Source organism: Artemia franciscana, chromosome 5, assembly GCF_032884065.1.
Source record: "Artemia franciscana chromosome 5, ASM3288406v1, whole genome shotgun sequence".
NCBI lineage: Eukaryota > Metazoa > Arthropoda > Branchiopoda > Anostraca > Artemiidae > Artemia > Artemia franciscana.
This window is the reverse complement of record NC_088867.1, coordinates 8,505,949-8,524,367: the sequence shown is the minus strand read 5'-3', so window position 1 is coordinate 8,524,367 and position 18,419 is coordinate 8,505,949. Positions and strand designations below refer to the sequence as shown.

Sequence of the window (18,419 nt, the reverse complement as noted above, 5' to 3'; positions counted from 1 at the left end):
ATTTCTCTAACGGAACAAGGCACACCATGTCAATGCAACTGATTTTCTAAATATTTGTGGCAAAGCAATCTCTCCGAACATCCATATCTTACTTAATATTTTAATCACTATACCTGTATCGATCAGCACAACAGAGCGCTCCTTTTATACTTCGGAGAATCAAGACATACCTAAGAAACGTGACGTCTGAAAGTAGGCTAAATGGCTTTGCCAATCTCAATGTCCACAGGAAAATTCTAGTTGACACAGACTGTGTATATATCCATACTGACGAAGACTCAATTTTGTTTTGTAAGACAGCTAATATAGGAAAGATTGTGTCAGAATTAAACGTAAAATCGTATTTAATCTGCTGGGTTTTATCAATCATTCTTATAGTCCCTACTCGAAACTTGCATCCAAAGAGCTAAAAAAAACTTTAAGTAATGCCTTAAATTACCGGTTTTTCTGAGGATTTTTGAAGTTTTTTTGTTGATTAACCCGCACTAGACATCACCACCCTTACTTACGGCAACTTACGTTCATTCTAAGCTTGCTTTCATTCACTCTTTTCATTTTTCTTCATTTTAAGTTTCCTTCTCTTATGGATTTCTGCTTGATTTATCAAAATTATTTTGCTCAAACTAAGAGTTTATGCAAAATCTTTTGGATTTTACTTTTTGGTTCTCGTTTGGTTTGAACTTTTTGCTTTTTATGCAAAACTTCCTGTTATCAATAAAATAATTCAAAAGAGGCCATTAACCATTTTTATTTAAAGGGCAGGTAATAATCTTGTCAACAGAAAAAAAATCGGCTTATGTAATTTAAAATGCATTATGGTGCAAATATTAAATATTGGTGGAGAACACTTTCTTTTTGATTTTTTTCAACTTTTATCATGACCATATTTATGGACAAGCAGGGCTTTACCGTATGCAAGGTGCAATACATTTTATAGAGGGGTGGGGCTGGTCTATATGTTACACACCGCTTAGTCTGTGGTTGAAAATTGAAATCATAGCTCAAATAAGATTTTTTTTGCAAAATTATTATTTTCTTTTTTGCTGTGGATAGGTTCGTTTTTTTTCCGTGTCCTTATTCTCCCGTATTGTCAAATAGAGACGGTTCAGAAACTTACATATCTGTATGATATTTTTACATATTATTTCTCCTTATTTGAGTTCCAGCAATTTCAATTAAAGAAACTCATTTATCGACAGCATGAGAAAACATAAGAAAACGTGGTAGTTTGCAGCCAGTTGAAAAGCAGAATAAATTTCTGCGAGTTTTACACAGCTTTTTACGCTTCTCCTCCACCCCACTGTTCGAAACGCCACCTCTTACTACTACTGTGACCAATACTACAATTAAGGCTAAGGGTGTGAAGGTGAAAACCTTCTTATCCTTAACCTTCAAATATTCACCATTCAAACCTTGAAATATGCAGGGGATTTTGAAAAAAAATCAAATGACGTTGTTTGCATGCAGGTTGTCAATTAAGCAAATTTCTCCAGCGTAAAATTCTCATTGAAAAACTAAATTCCTGGGAGCTTCCCTTATCATCGAAAATTATCCCCGTGGAAAATCCCACCAGCAGATAACTCCACTTCATCTCCCGAGAAATATGTGCATAAATCCCAATAACAAATACTATATGTAAACAATGGGCAAATTTTGTAGTAGTTTTTGACAGAAATAATATTTAGGTGGCGACACTGACACCGATAGAACTATTCCAGAGTCACTATTATTCCTCAGCTTCCTAATAACAGCTTCCATATAGCTAAGGAAGCTATTATAATAATAGCTTCCTTAATGTCGCTTCTTACCTGCAGTTCAAAAGCTTGATATTTTTATTTAAATAAAAATAAACTCGAGCGACGATCAGTCACAAAGTGTGATATACAGATATCTTTATTTTTGAGGCGGTCACCTAGGATATATAAGAGTCAGTGATCATTGTACCTCATAATTTTCAATTACTTCCTTCGCTTTTCTTGAACATACCTTCGAAAGCTTGGCTTTCAAATCCCGGAATTTTTCAACCAATTAAGACACTTCAGTGGCTCTATGTAACTGCTCCCTTGCCAATGCACTTACAAGTCTCTTATAGGGTAAAATTACTGTGAATGAACGGGGAATTCTTAAAATTTGAATGTGTTAAATTAAAGAAAAAATAGAAAATCAATAGGACTGGAAACAGTAACAGAAAGGGCAGGTAATAATCTTGTCAAAAGAAAAAAAATCGGCTTATATAATTTAAAATGCATTATGGTGCAAATATTAAATATTAGTGGAGAACACTTTCTTTTTGATTTTTTCAACTTTTATCATGACCACATTTATGGACAAGCAGGGCTTTACCGTATGCAAGGTGCAATACATTAAAACAGATTGGACTATTTGATGCATTTTCGCGAAAGAAAAGACACAATTTTAGAGATCAGAGCGGGCATAAGTCGAATCCTCTAAGTTAACAATCTTAAACCAAACAGACTAAATTGAATGAAGAAATCCAGCACAAAAAGAAACGGAAAAGGTCATTAATATGAGTTGTGGAACCCTCATTTAACTCCCCAAAACAATTAGTAGCATTGCCTCCTCTTAAATGAATACGCAATATATTTTCAATTGAAATTATTCTTTACCCGATGGTCAATATATTTGAAAGAATGAATTATTTTAGTCATTTTATGATTATTATTACTTCGCCATTAGTAAGCATATAGATACAGTAAACCCTGGCATTGGGGTTTTTGGACAAGCAAGATCCCCTTTCCTACTTTTATCAGGTTCACTCTATATATAAAAAAGTCCTAGCTACATTTTTTAAGTTTAGCATTAATCCGCAAATATAAAATGGCGGGCCCAAAATAGGTCTGTCGAAACTGTTTTTGAAACATAACCACAATATCACTTTTCCTTCATGGCATCCCCTTCTTAAAAGGGGATGTTTAAAGTTGAAAGTGTACAATAGTTGTTCGTGTATAGTAAGTGCTCTTCATAAATTATTTTGATAAACATAGTTATGTATTTATTTTAATTTTCTCTATCTTGTACTCCCGTCCCTATGAACTATCCCTAGCTCTGAGAACAACAAGCAGTTTGCGAGAATACAAAGAAACAATATTTTATTGATTAAATTTATATTAAAACATAAAATAAAAAAAATTTGTTGTATGTTGAGTCAGGAAGAGGTTCTTTGGCAGGAGCAGAGGCCACATAATTGCATAGCTTCAATGAACAGTAAATTCGTTAGGTGAAGGATGAGCAAAAAATTGAAGCAAAATTGATTAAAAATTTATTGAGGGTTCTATTTTTTTTTAGTGAAATATAAAAAGGGGAGCAAAAAAATATACGCAAATTTTACTGAGATTCTATTTAACTTGAGGTTTAGAACCCTTGTTTTTTTTTTTTTATTTAAACTTTAAAATTATAAGAAACCAGTTCTGCTGCACTGTCTTTTTATGTAAAAATAAGCGTCTATACACAAAAGGACGAATGCAACAGAGAACAGGCTTATACAGAGAGTTCCGAAATTTACTGCCCAGTTACTTCATTATCTAGAAAAGAAAAGAAAAGTCAATCATTTGCAGACAATAGACAATAAGTTTTTCCAAACTAAAAAATTTATAAAAGGATAAATATTGAAGACTGGCTAAATACATTACAAGAGCGAAAACCTCAAAATGGTTGCGATGTCTGGTCAAGACCTTTTTACCTTTTTACCTGGTCAAGAACACATTTTGAATGACTTACATGAAACAAAACTGAAATACCATACCTTACATAGTGGCTTCCATTACTTAGACATAAGATATTTAACTAATATGGAAGAATGTTGATCAGAAAACAATCTTAAGGGACCTGAGGACTGATTTAGGGACCAATAGGGACCAAAGTCAGACTTATGGACTTCCAGGGACTATAGGGACTTTGTGGCAGCCCTGCTACAATGCGTTTATTAAACCCAACTTCCAGTATTGCACAATGGTATGGCAGTCGACGTTCTAATTCCATCTGAAAAAACTGGATTCCATCCAAAATAATGCCTTGAAGATCATCAAACACACAGAAGATTATCTCTCGCTGAAATCGCTGTTTGAGCTTTCTTGCTTGTTTTTTGCTTTCAGATTCCTCTCCGGCTTGCTTCCACCGCCTTTTAGGAATCTATTCCGTTTGGTAGCCGAACTACATCTTTAAATTACAAGACCATCTGCACAGATCTGTATTCGACATACGCCAACAGTGAGGTCAGAATTTTCGCCTCACATCGTCTGCGCTAAGGCTTACAATACCCTACCGCTTGAACTGAGAGACAGGAGCTCCCTTGGTTCTTTCAAAAAGAGAATAAAAAATTATCGTGTTTTGAATTAGTTTAAATTGAATAAAGAATTTAAATAGATAAGTGATTTTAGCATCATTGAGTTTTTATTTAGTGGGAATTGGAGTGGTTTGCCCCTGGATGAAAAGGCGGGGACATGTAAGGATGTTTTTATTGGTAGGGCCATGGTTGTATCGAGAAGTGGAGGGAGAGCCGTAGTGCGTATTTAGTTTTGAGGCGATAAGGGAATCAGCGTGCATTATTTGCATAGAGATGAGAGATTATGTATATTATGACTGTTATAATTGTTTTGCTTTTTATAAACTCGAGTGAACTGAACTGATTTCTTTTGGATTCCACCCCTATATCTTAAGGACCGTCATCCGTAACATAAAATCTACACAAGTATGGCTACAATGTCCTATGCCTTTTGGAATTCCCCAGAACAAACCAACAAAAAAAAAACTTTTTTATAATATTGAAAAAATTAACCCTACTTTATTCAGTTTTTTTTTTTTTGTCAAAATAGAAAGAGGCCATACGCGCTGTGCTTGCAGGAACTCTCAAAGAAAATCCACGTTACAAGGCTGACCTACAGGGACTATCAATATGTTCATTAAGAGGCAAAATATTACTATGACAAACCCCAGGCCGTATACCAGGGGGGGAATAGTTGTTTTAGACACCCCCCCCCCTCCCCGCAATGTTTGTCTGACTCGTAGAAACTTTACACAAATGAATATATACATAACTTTGATGCGCTTATAAAGTTTTTTTGTAACCCCATCCCCCCGAAAAAAGTCGTAGATACGTGCTTGGACAACCCCTGTCATGCAATATTTTCTTTTTTTTTCGTTTACCATATTTGCTCGCAAAAAATCAAACTACTTCCTCCTAATAATAATAAGAGAATTGAGTCAATATTGAGAAGCCTCATTATTATTGAAAATAAATCTTTAGTTTTACTAGCGAAAAGAGAAAGCATTCAAAAGCAAAACAAACTTAAAAAGTGTCTCAAACAAATAAAGAAGACAATACAAAGAGACTTTCACTATTACAACAAAACCCAATGAATCTGCTTTATGCATTTGAAAATTTTCTTTTGAACTTGAAAAACATTTTCATCGTTTCTCATGCGGGAAACTAAATCCGAACAACTGGAGAATTTAAAGGAAACAGACGACCTTCTTGTAAATCTTTATAAATTCAACCAAAATTGATTATCATTTACGTGGGAAATGTCAGCCTTTTCGTAATGATCAACTTGAAATGTGAAAAGCATAACAGGGCATAATAAGCGCATCAGTGCATTGAGGCCATTTGATTGGGACTCATTTATCAACTCTTTTGCAAAAGTTTGAAATCAGCTCATTGTCAAGCAAAAAAGGTATCAATCTATAGATTTTCACCACCTTTTCCATTCAGCAGATTGAACCTTCCCTCCCTGACTTGATTATTTCAAGAACGATGAATTTCAAGTCCACCAAACAGTTCGTGGTAACGAATGGTAGTAAGGAGCGACATAAATTACTCCAAATATGAAAGGGGCTTTTCCTCTTTAACCCACCGCTCATTACGCTAAAGTTTTTTACTGCTTTAAAAAGTAGAGTTAAGAGAAAGAGTCAAACTTTAGCGTAAAGAGCGGGGGTTAAGGAGGAAAAGCCCCTTTCATATACGGAGTAATTTCTGTTCGTTTTAAGTTTTAATGTCACTCCTTATTTTCAGTTATAAAAACTTGTTCTTTTATTCAATTAAAAGCTAAGGTCATGATTCTCATATAATTTTAGGTCATCATAAAACTTTTCACTTCTCAAGTCTTAGAATTAAGTACTTTGATGAGAGTTTCAGTCCTAATCAAGACCCTCACGCATTGATGGAAGCATATATCGACACTAAAAACTCACTTAAAACTAACTAAAAACTCTTTCTTGTTTCCATGATTTTGCAACATCTACAGGAACACTCATTACAGCTCTAGGCCCCAAATACCCTGGTTCATTTAATCAAAATAATTTTAATTCTCGCAAATCTTGCTAGGTTTAACGAAAAAACGTGAGCCATTAATTTTTTTTATATGTTGAAATCATTACAATTTGTATTTTTATGTTTAAACTATTCACCTTTCATCCCAAGGAGCGGTTGATGTCCCATGACCCTCTATACTCTTTCTGAAAAATTTAGACATTACGACATTAAAAGTAACTTTGGGATTTCGTGTCCCCCCTCTCAAAAGAAAATATACATTTTTTCAGGGGTTTAATTTCCATTTTTGAATCATTGATATGCAAAAGTTAGCTATAGCATAGAGTGGTGGGTCGAAGGGGTGGAGGGAATCAGCTTATCATATTTAGGATAGCCATGAATATAAATTTAATTTTAAAAAAAATTCAATAAAAACTATAATATTTTTAGACGAAAGCAAAGAGCAACATTAAACCTTAAAATAAACATAAATGATCCTGTATTTGAAGGGGACTGCACTACCTCTTCAAACTAGAGTTTGTCCTAATCTTAAAACAATCAATTTGTGTTATATAATGAGCATCTGAAGTCTGTATGCATCCAGAGTGCTTTTCGATTAGATTCAATGGAGTACGATTTTTTTTAGTGGAGGGGTGAGAGGGGCTATGACTTAGTCTTAAATTAGGAGGGTACTTCTCATTATAGAATTTTCAAGCAGTCAACAGGTTTAAGTGATTTGACGAATTGTGTACACAGCTTGGTAAGTACGTCCTGCTTTCTCTCACGGCTGGGGGATCTGGATGAAACTTTTAAGAATTTTTAATTGGGGGTGCAAGGGGGATTGATAATTTTGGCTGAGGAAAAGGGGCTAAAATATTTTTTCTTGTCCTCACAAAAGAGAATACGTTACATTTGTCTTAATTTGTATGCCGGAATTTTTATACCGGTCATTCAACAGGATCTTTGGCTAGTAAAATACGAATAACCATACAATGGATTTAAAATCTATTTACATTGCTGCAAATTATTTTTAAACAACTGAAACGGTTGTATTCTGTTGTAGGACAGCTCAAACACAATAGTCCAGGCACATTATTATATGGACATATTTAGAGGAAAGCAGAAAACCGAAAACACACTTGCTCCTTTGTTTTGAAATGTCTTAAATGAAATTTGTTTAAAGGGAATGTTCTTTTATTATTTTATTTTATGAAACATTCAAAATACAGCAAAAAATTAGAAGATGCAGCAAAAGAATTGGAAAAAATATATAGTCTCTTAGTATCTAGAGGAATAGAAGAAATACGCGGATATGGGTTGGCCGAATCGATAAACTGTGCTGAGCCTGTAAAGATATATAAACATCAGTTTGTAAGAAATGTCACACAGAGCTTTATGCAATTGCACAGACAATCTATGGTCGAGTCACTGAACTTGATGGAGATTGGAGTAACGATGGAATACAGTGCAATGAAGCTAGAAGTTATGCTATTCATGTGCTTATCCTATTATACCTTACCCTTTTTTTTACTGTTAATATTATGATATTAGCATAAAATTAACGTAAATTAGTCAAATTAAATCTGAGAAATTTAATTTAAAAAAAATCAAACTGGATTTAATTAAATTAAACTAAAAAATTTAATTAATTTGACAAATAATATGGAATTAAAGTAAATAATATTAACAATGATAGATCAACTACGTTTACACTGCTCTTTGGCGTGTTTGCGTTCATCCTAGATTTTTGTGCAGGGTGTCAGCAAGTCATGGAGCTTTTAAGGTACAGGGAGCTCACAAAGGTCTAATCCTAAGGTGTAACTAACTATTGCCCTAGGATCGTCAAGATTCCAAAACAAATCCCCTTGAAACAATTCCTAAACGCAGTTTCCTGCTAAATTTTATCTCATCACGAACTATAACTACCTAAAAACTAAACATCAAAAAGAGATGGACTAAAAACTGAGTTTCCCACGTTCATTTTCCTTTATTTAAAAAAATTAAATAATACAGATCCATACCTTTTTCATGGAAAACATTGTTATGCTATGCAAATTCGTTTCCATTAAACAGCACATTTTTAGAAAAATATTAAAATACATTTTATCTACAAGAGTTCATTTATTGTCTGAACCAAACAAAAAATAATGAAGAGGTTTCAAGTTTGTTTACATTATCACAAATTAAAATCAAAAACTATAAATAAGTGATTTTTTGCAGCGGAGCTCAATTGTGGTACTTGAAAAGGAGTTATGTTACAAGGAATACACTAAGGGAAAATATTACCCTATAATGTTTTGCATCTGTTATGAACCGATAATTGTCGATACACAGAATATTTTTGCTTTTTCTTTTTTCTTAAATATATGTATAGAGACATCCAAGACAGGGAGAGAAAAAAAAGTTATATCAAAGACAGATGAAACTAAAGCCGGTTTTTCTGGACCCAGGTTTGGCCTCTTTGGTTCTTAAATGAGGGTATTACCTTGCTAACTTTGGTACCCAAAAATTTAGTGGTATTTAGAAATGAGGATACCGATTTTGATTTCAGTGCACAGAAAAATTAATAGTTAGTCAATATTACACCTCGTCCCCCACCCCAAGAGCCCAAAGTCAAGTAGTAAGGACTAAACATTTATTGTTGCTAGAGAGTATCAATGGCCGTTTTCTCTTATTTACAGAAATACTATCTTGTGATCTGTTTTATTTATATTCAGATCAAAAAACTGTTATAATCGAATTTTAGATGGCTGTTCAACTTTCTAAAGATGGTATGGTAGAAAAAAACTGACTTACTCTTCGCCTTCAGCACTGTAAAAAGGAGTACAAATCATGGGCTCCAATTCCTTCTCTTTGAAAGTCCAAATAATGAATTTTCCATTATTGCAAGCGCTAACAAGCTCCTTGCCTGGCTTCTTCCAAACTACACTCTCTAGTTTCTGATCTGCGGGCTTTAGCTGCAGAAAGCAAAATTGTCGGATGAATAAACATTCATGGATATATGCAGTTAGTCAGGACAAAGGACATTACCAGACTCAGTAAAAGTGACAAAAAAAAATGGCAAAGTGTTAGCACTTAAAAGCACAGTAAACTGATAAGGGTTAGACTTTCGAAGATGCAAATGAAGCAAAAAGCTGTATTTGATCGTGTGACACAATTTAAATAATATTGTCTCTATGAAACCATGGGTTTTAAAAGCAAATATTCAACTCAAAATAATTACAGCTAAGTTATGCAGGTTGCAGAAACTAAACCATGACCAGTCAATATCTTAAAATGGCATCTTTGATTTAATGGGCTTTTTTCGCTTATTGAAAAGGGTTTTGATGTGACTTTCACTTTGCACCCTAGTTCAACCTCAAAATTCCTAATCTCAACCCTTATACGATGTCGCATCAAGACCGTATCCAGGATTTTTTTTTTTAAGGAGTTGGAGTGGCTACAAAAAACTTTACAAAACGCATCAAAAATATGTTTACATGCATTGGGATGGGGAGGGTAAAAACCAATACCTTCTTCCCTCTCTGGATACTGCCTTCTTTTCCTTTTTGTCCTATCAAACGCTGGACGCAAAGTTCGCAAGACCCCTTGAGCGCATGCAAAGCGTGGAGCCCTTAGTCACCAAGAGACAGTTCAGCATTCTTTTCTAAATATTCAAACAGCATAGGAAATTTCATTAGTTAAAACTTCAAGTTAAAACTACTTGATCTAACAATTTCAAAGCAAATTTTTACAAAGCCCACGAAAACAACTTATTGCAGGAAACAAGCAAGAACTCACATTTGACAGGAAAATAATTGGTTTTTTTTTTTGCTTTTTTTTATGGTAACAAAAGTTATGGTATGAGCTCTAACAAAATTCTAAGAACCTTTAGATTGATTTAAAAGGAAAGTCAGAGGCTAAATGCCGGTCGGGATTTAAAATAAGAGCTCTGAGTCACGATGTCCTTCTAAATATCAAAATTCGTTAAGATCCGATCACCCACTCGCAAGTTATAAATACCTCATTCTTTCTAATTTTTCCTCTCCCTTTACCCTCCCAGATGTTCGAATCTGAGAAAACGTCTTTATCAAGTCAATTTGTGCAGCTCCCTGACACGCCTACCAATTTTCATCTTCTTAGCACGTCCAGAAGCACAAAACTCGCAAAAGCGCTGAGCCCCTCCCCTTAACTCCCCCAAAGAGAGCAGATTCAGTATGGTTACGTCAATCACGTATATACAACATTTGCTTATTCTATCTACCAAGTTTGATCCCGATTCTTCCACTCTAAGCGTTTTCCAAGATTTCCGATTTCAACCTCCAATTCCCCCCAATGTCAATAGATCTGTTCAGAATTTGAAATAAGAGCTCCGAGACATGAATTCCTTACAGATATGAAATTTCATTAATCCGGTAACCCGTTCTTAAGTTAAAAATGCTTCAATTTTTCTAATTCTTCCAAATTAACACTCCCCAGCTCCTTCAAAGAGAACGGATCCGTTCCAATTATGTCAATCACGTATCTAAAACGTGTGCTTATTCTTCCCATCAAGTTTCATCCCGATCTCTCCACTCTAAGTGTTTTTCAAAATTTTTGTTTCCCTCCTCTGACCAATGTCCCCGGATCCGATTCGAGTCGAAAATGGAGCATCTGAGAAATAATATCCTTCTATATATCAAGTTTCAAGATCCGATCACCTATTCGTAAGATAAAAATAACCCAAGTTTGACGTTTGCCAAGAATTCCTGTTTCCCCCTCCAACTCCCCCTAATGTCACAGGATCTGGTCAGAATTTAAAATAAGAGCTTTAAAGCACGAGATCCTTCAAAATATCAAATTTCATGGTCACCCGTTCGTAAGTTACAAATACCTAATTTTTCCGAATTAACCCCCCCCCCCAACTCCACCAAAGAGAGCGGATCCGGTCCGGTTAAGTCAGTCACGTATCTTAGACTTGTTTTTATTCTTCTCATCCAGTTTCATCCTGATCAACCTGCGTTAAGTAATTTCTGAGATTTCCAGAAATCCCTCCACTCTAAGTGTTTCCCATAATTTTATATTCCCCCCCCCAAACTCCTCCCAATGTCACCAGATCCGGTCGGGATTTGAAATAAGAGCTTTGAGACCGATATCCTTCTAAATATTAAATTTCACTGAGATCCGATCACCTGTTCGTAAGTTAAAAATAACTCATTTTTTAATTTTTCAGAATTAACCCCCCCCCCCCAACTAGCCCAAAGAGAGTGAATCCATTCCAATTATGTCAATCATGTATCTAGGAATTGTGCTTATTTTTTCCACCAAGTTTCATCCTGGTCTCTCCGCTTTAGGCGTTTTCCGAGATTTCCAATTCCCCCTCCCTCCCCCCCATTGACACTGGATCCAGTCGAAATTTAAAATAAGATATCTAAGCTACGAGATCCTTCTGAATATAAAATTTCATTAAGATATGATCACTCCTTTGTAAGTTAAAAATACATCATTTTTTCTATTTTCTCAGAATCAACCTTAGCCCCCCCCCCAAATCCCCCAAAGAGAGTGGATCCGGTCCAGTTCTGTCAGTCATGTATCCTAGACTTTTTTTTATTATCCCCATCCAGTTTCATCCCGATATCGCCGCTTTAAGTATTTTCTAAGATTTCCGGCCCCCCCCCCCATGACGCTGTATCCGGTTGAGATTTAAAATAAGAGATCAGAGTTACGAGGTCCTTCTAAATATGAGGTTTAGCAATCACCATCAACAAAGCTCAAGGGCAATCATTAGAATCATGAGGTATAAATCTGAATACGAATAAGCGCCACCCCAACAGCTAGTATATATCTATATATATATAAAAATAAGTTGCCTGTGGGTCTGTCGACTGACGTCACGTTTGTGTGTCGACTGACGTCATGTTTGTCAACTGACGAAATTACAGACCGGGACATCAGGACACAAATGACGACCGGGACACCGGGACATAGGGAATATAAATGACGACCAGGACACTCAAAGAGAAAGCGACGAATCCGTTCCAATTATTTAAATCACGTATGTAAGACTTCTGCTTATTTTTCCCACCAAGTTTCATCCCGATCCCTCCAATCTAAGCGTTTTCCATGATTTTAGGTTTCCCCACCCCAAACTTAACCAACGTCACCAGATCCAGTCAGGATTTAAAATAAGAGCTTTGAGACACGATATCCTTCTAAATATAAAATTTCATTGAGATCTGATAACCCGTTTGTAAGTTAAAAATACCTCATTTTTTCTAATTTTTCAGAAATAACCCCCCCCCCCAACTATCTCAAAGAGAGCGGATCCGTTCCGTTTATGTCAATCATGTATCTAGTACTTGTGTTTATTTTTCCCACCAAGTTTCATCCTGATCCCACCACTCTAAGTGTTTTCCAAGATTTTAGGTTTCCCCCCCTCCAACTCCCCCCAATGTCATCAGATCCGGTCAGGATTTGAATTAAGTTCTCTAAGACACAATATCATTCCAAACATCAAATTTTGTTTAAGATCCCATCACCCATTCATAAGTTAAAAATACTTCATTTTTTCTATTTTTTCCGAATTAACTGGCCCCCCACTCCCCCCCCCCAGATGGTCAAATTGGGAAAACGACTATTTCTAATTTAAGCTGGTCCCGTCCCTGATATGCCTGCCAAATTTCATCGTCCTAGCTTACCTGGAAGTGCCTAAAGTAGCAAAACCAGGACAGACAGACAGACTGACAGACCGACAGAATTGATGATTGCTATATGTCACTTGGTTAATACCAAGTGATACCCAATTGTGTATGGTTGGATATTGTTCTTACATTTTACAGAATAGAATTTTTTAGAAATTGGCCTACCCATTGGGTATAGGGTAAAATATCTTCCTTTATATAAATATGTATAGAAATAAGTTTTCTGCGTGTTATGTCTGTTGAGTGACGTCATGTCGTCATGAAGTTAGTTGTCGTCATGTTTGTTATGACGATGACGTCATTAAAAGTATTTAAGAAAATTGTTCTTAAAAAAAACAACAAAAAAACAAAAAAATACTAAAAAAAAGGTAAAAACTAAAAAGAAAAAAAACTAAAAAGAAAAAAAAAACTAAAAACTAATAAAAAAACTAAAAAAGCTAAATAAGAAAGCTAAATTACTAAATATATAAATGACGACAGGGACACAGGGAACGTTCGATTAGCAATCACCATCAACAAAGCTCAAGGGCAATCATTAGAATCATGAGGTATAACTAAAAAAAAAAATAAAAAAAAGGTAAAAAACTAAAAAAAGACCAATTCAAAAACGAATGTATATATAGACCGGGATACCGGGAATATAAATGACGACTGGGACACTCAAAGTGAAATTACAGACTGGGACACCGGGACACAAATGACGACCGGGACACAGGGACACAACTACAACGGGGACGCCGGAGGGTACAGGGGGATATATAAATGACAACGGCGACACAGGGAATGTTCAATTAGCAATCACCATCAACAAAGCTCAAGGGCAATCATTGGAATCATGAGGTATAGATCTGAATACAAACAACTACACAACTACAACGGGGACGCCGGGGGGTTCAGGGAGATATATAAATGACGACGGCAACACAGGGAATGTTCGATTAGCGATCACCATCAACAAAGCTCAAGGGCAATCATTAGAATCATGAGGTATGGATCTGAATACGAATAAGCGCCACCCCAACAGCTAGTATATATCTATATATACAAAAATAAGTTGTCTGTGGGTCTGTCGAGTGACGTCACATTTGTGTGTCTACTGACAACATGTTTGTCGACTGACGAAATTACAGACCGGGACATCGGGACACAAATGACGACCAGGACACCGGGAATATAAATGACGACCAGGACACTCAAAGAGAAAGCAATGAATCCATTCCAATTATTTAAATCACATATGTAAGACTTCTGCTTATTTTTCCCACCAAGTTTCATCCTGATCCCTCCAATCTAAGTGTTTTCCATGATTTTAGGTTTCCCCACCCCAAACTTAACCAACGTCACCAGATCCAGTCAGGATTTAAAATAAGAGCTTTGAGACACGATATCCTTCTAAATATCAAATTTCATTGAGATCTGATAACCCATTCGTAAGTTAAAAATACCTCATTTTTTCTAATTTTTCAGAAATAACCCCCCCAACTATCCCAAAGAGAGCGGATCCGTTCCGTTTATGTCAATCATGTATCTAGTACTTGTGTTTATTTTTCCCACCAAGTTTCATTCTGATCCCTCAACTCTAGGTGTTTTCCAAGTTTTAGGTTTCCCCCTCCCAACTCCCCCCAATGTCAACAGATCCGGTCGGGATTTAAAATAAGAGCTCTAAGACACAATATCCTTCTAAACATCAAATTTCATTGAGATCCAATCACCGTTTGTAAGTTAAAAATACCTCATTTTTTCTAATTTTTCAGAATTACCCCCCCCCCCAACTACCCCAAAGAGAGCGGATCCGTTCCGATTACGTCAATCATGTATCTGGGACTTGTGCTTATTTTTCCCATCAAGTTTCATCCTGATCCCACCACTCTAAGTGTTTTCCAAGATTTTAGGTTTCCCCCCTCCAACTCCCCCCAATGTCATCAGATCCGGTCAGGATTTGAAATAAGTTCTCTGAGACACAATATCATTCCAAACATCAAATTTCATTTAAGATCCCATCACCCATTCATAAGTTAAAAATACTTCATTTTTTCTATTTTTTCCGAATTAACTGGCCCCCCAATCCCCCCTCAGATGGTCAAATTGGGAAAACAACTATTTCTAATTTAAGCTGGTCCTGTCCCTGATATGCCTGTCAAATTTCATCGTCCTAGCTTACCTGGAAGTGCCTAAAGTAGCAAAACCAGGACCGACAGACAGACAGACCAACAGAATTGGCGATTGCTATATGTCACTTGGTTAATACCAAGTGATACCCAATTGTGTATGGTTGGATATTGTTCTTACATTTTACAGAATAGAATTTTTTAGAAATTGGCCTACCCATTGGGTATAGGGTAAAATATCTCTTTTAGAAAAATACTACTTTTCTTTGGCATTCTGGAAAAATGTAGATTTGATCTTGGACCATCCCTATTTCACTATAGCATGATGCAATGAGTTGGTTATAACAAGAGCCCTGTCTTCTCGGTGAAATTTTCAACAATAATTTTTTAGCATAAATTAAACATGTGGTCTCTGTTTAGACTGGAAATTAAATAGTAAATAGTATTTTATAGTTGTGATTTATACAATAAATAGGCTATGAAGCAATAAGATGAGCATTTTTAGAATCAGAAGAAAATTCATTTTCTGTTAATAGGCTATGTGAGTAAATCTGTTACACTGAATGGATACACATGTCTACTTCATTTATTAAATACTTAAATACTACTTCTCGTTTATTAAAATAAATATAGAATACAGAAATTGCCCCACTGCCAAGGGGGCTCATGAAATAATACAATTTGCTCTATAGGGAATGTTACCAGTAAAAAAGCCAACTTTCTGCATTTTCAGTTGGTCCCATGGAGGAGGAGGGTCAACCAGAAATGGATATACTCCTAGAATTAGCATTTCTAGGTACTGTAGTATGGAAACTATGCTGCTTTGCAGAATGGTATCCAGTTTATACAGCTTCTGACAAAACTAAACATTTACCATTACCATCCCCTCTATATATACCAATTCAGGTAAAATTATAGCAGTTCATATAACTGGCTTACCAATAAAGTGAGCATATCACCTGGGCTGCCAAATTGACACATTTTGTGTCAAAATGACAACACAATGGACAAAAATGATACATTTTCAATAAAAAATGACAGATTTTTCCAAAAAATGACACATTTTTCTCATCCAAGTCTTGTTTTTTGAATGGTAATAAAACAAAATTAAATTTTAATTTTCAACCTCCAGAAAAGCTACAGATTAATGGAAGGGATTAGCGCTACCTAACAGTGGCAGTAGTACACAAACAGTGTGGAATACAGGACCAATCCTAACACCATATTTAAAATTTAAACCACACAAAGAAAAGTCATAGGCAGAAATTTCAAATCAAAATACATGCTGAATATCTGAACTTAATTGACTTTTTGATTGAGTATTTGATGTAGCCAACTGGTACATACTTAAAAGTAAAAAAGTAAACAGCATGCAGTTTAGCAAAGCTGTATGCATAAGCAGCAACTCCCATTTTTAGGAGTACAGGAGGGGTATCCCAGCTTGGATTAAATCACAAATTTCCAGAGATGTCTTTCCTTCAGAATAATCTATCTGGCTTGAAAAGGCACCAACAAATACAACAAAAATACTAAATTGAATCTGGCTTGCATATTGAGTAAATAAAAAGCTTAGCCAATAATGCTGATTCTGATTATGACATCATACAAAAAGTTTTCAATTTACTGTTGGAATTAATTGCCCCTAAAACTCTTATAAATTTCAACTAGCCTCATTGGCTGCTCAGACACAAATTCATAGTGTGTAACATTAATTTAGTCAAATGTTTCTATTTCTTTCATGAAGTCATAAAATGGTCATGATCCCAAGATAATAGAATAAGGTTAAGTTTACTCCTTTTTGAACTGATTATATATTCAAAGCTCTATTATTATATGCATAAAGTGCATAAAAAAGGTCTCAAGTGATACATTCACTTTATAAGAAAGACAGTTATATGAACTGCTTTAATTTTTCCTAAAGTTTTACTTTAGGTACTATTGACTATTTATTTTTCATTATTTTGGCTAGAATTATAGCAGTTTATATAACTGACTTACCAATAAAGTGAAAATAACACTTGATGTATTTTTTTTATGTTCTTTATGAATATATTATTTGCTTCTAATGCAAATTCTAATTTGAGCATGTTTTATGCTCACAAAATAATACATTTTCTCAGTGCCATCTTTTCCATCATTTTTGAAAAAATAATGCTACATCTCAGTGCTAATACTATTTATAATAAGGTTAGTTTAGGTTTTGACTAAATTACTTAAATTTGAATTTACATTAGAAGCAACTATTACATATGTAAAGAATATAACAAAGCCATTGAGTGGTATATTCACTTTATTGGTAAGCCAGTTGCATGAACTGCTATAGTTTTACCCATAAATTTTCTAAGTAACTTGGTGATAATATCTGTGAAGCTAGAAAATTATTTCTTTTACGAATATCATAAACATCCCAATAGTTGGATAATGCTATATCTCAGCTTTTCTAAAATATATCTAACTAGGTAGATAATTAAATTTTCAAAGCAAACTATTCATAATATACAGCTAGCCAAATAAATTATTTCAGTTCAGCATTGTACAGATATCTACCAAGGTGGATAAACCTTTGACCTATAATGTCTTTTATTATCCGACTATCCTACTTTTGTTCTCACTGATCTAGTTATGCTTTAGACCAGTCAAGTAGGCTATATTTTTTTTTTTCAGTATGTTGTTCTGAGAATGTTTTGCCGTTTGATCTGACCAAATTAAACTTTCTTTTTTACAATTATTTTAGTTCAAAGCAATTATCAAACCCCTTTCCAATTGAAAGCAGTCTTTTTGTTCTAGCATGTCTCTTTCTCTAAGGCCAGTATTATAAACCTTCAAATAGTCTGAATTTTCCGTAAAACTAAAGTATAAATGATATACTTACAAAAAAAAAACGATTATTAAAGAAAACTGAACTTAAGATGTAGCCATTAGATGACAGCCATTTTTCCTCAAATTTTGCCGTTTGATGATACTGAAGAAATCCTTGTGCCAAAGTGTAAAATAAGCAGCCGAAAATTAAGCCAAATGCTATAGAAACAGGCGGAAGGCAGAATACGAATTTCTATCCTACATTTTGGAAAGGAAGAATCTGAAACTTTCATCTTGATTTCCTAAGACAAAATATTATCTGCGAGTAGATCAAAAAGATTTATCAAGACTTAGTCCTAAACCATCATCACTTACAGATTGAAATCCGTCGCGAAGCCAAAAGAAGACTTTAGAAGGCTTGGCATTCCAAAAAGAAGAAGACAGCCGTATGCTAAGGGATATAAAAATGTCGATAAAAATCCATTTCTCGTATTTATATATATAAATATATATATATATATATATATATATATATATATATATATATATATATATATATATATATATATATATATATATATATATATA

At 34.8% G+C, this 18,419-nt stretch overlaps 1 long non-coding RNA gene across 1 annotated transcript; it reads right to left on the bottom strand.

Annotated features, from left to right (window-relative positions):
* Nucleotides 1-3,093: 3,093 nt before the first annotated feature.
* LOC136026759 (uncharacterized) lies at nt 3,094-17,971 on the bottom strand. The gene is made up of 3 exons (XR_010617411.1): nt 17,905-17,971; nt 9,062-9,222; nt 3,094-3,542 (listed from the first exon to the last, which is right to left on the bottom strand). It is a non-coding gene; the product is annotated as an uncharacterized LOC136026759 (long non-coding RNA).
* Between the last annotated feature and the right edge of the window lie 448 nt (nt 17,972-18,419).